A 761-nucleotide genomic window follows, 5' to 3' on the forward strand; every position below is an offset into this window, starting at 1 on the left:
TGCCTAAGTGACTGGAGTTCAGACGTGTGCTCTTCCGATCTAGAGTGAATCTTTACCTTTAATTTGCTTTTTTGTTGAGCGTCGTACGATTTTTTTTCACTGAGTTATTCAACTTTGAAGTAAAAAGGGTCATTTTTGCTTCAATGTTAAATAACTCGGTGAAAAAAAATCGTACAACGCTAAAAAAAAAAGGAAATTAAAGGTAAAGATTTACTATTTCGAAAGCTGTAAACTGCATTTGCATGCGATTTTTTATTCGCGCCATGGAACTTGTCAAAGTTCGTAAAAAATTTTGAGATTTGTCGGGTTTCCCTTTCTATCCGTGTAATTCCATGAAAGATCAGTAGGACCGTTTTCTCAAGTACCGATTTGGAAAGTAGAGATTTCAAGCTGTAAAATGCTTTTTTTGAATATCTCGATACGATTATTTTTGACGAAGTTGCTCTATCTTGAAGTTTACCTATTTTTAGAGGATAGAACAGGTGATCCTTTAATTTTTTGGACCAGTATATATATATATATATATATATACATATATTATAATAAGAAAGAAACATAAAAAATAATTAAAAGGATAATTTTTACATTGTTTTTTTTACAAAAAAATCAAGTTTGAAGAAATGAGAAAAATTGCTCATGTATAATTATATATAAATGATTAAAAATATACATATATAATTATATATGAACAATTTTTTCTCATTTCTTAAAACTTGAATTTTTGGAAAAAATAATGCAAAAATTATCCTTTTAATTATTTT

This window comes from Wasmannia auropunctata, unplaced genomic scaffold (genome assembly GCF_000956235.1).
Source record: "Wasmannia auropunctata unplaced genomic scaffold, wasmannia.A_1.0 LD336039.1, whole genome shotgun sequence".
Classification (NCBI taxonomy): domain Eukaryota; kingdom Metazoa; phylum Arthropoda; class Insecta; order Hymenoptera; family Formicidae; genus Wasmannia; species Wasmannia auropunctata.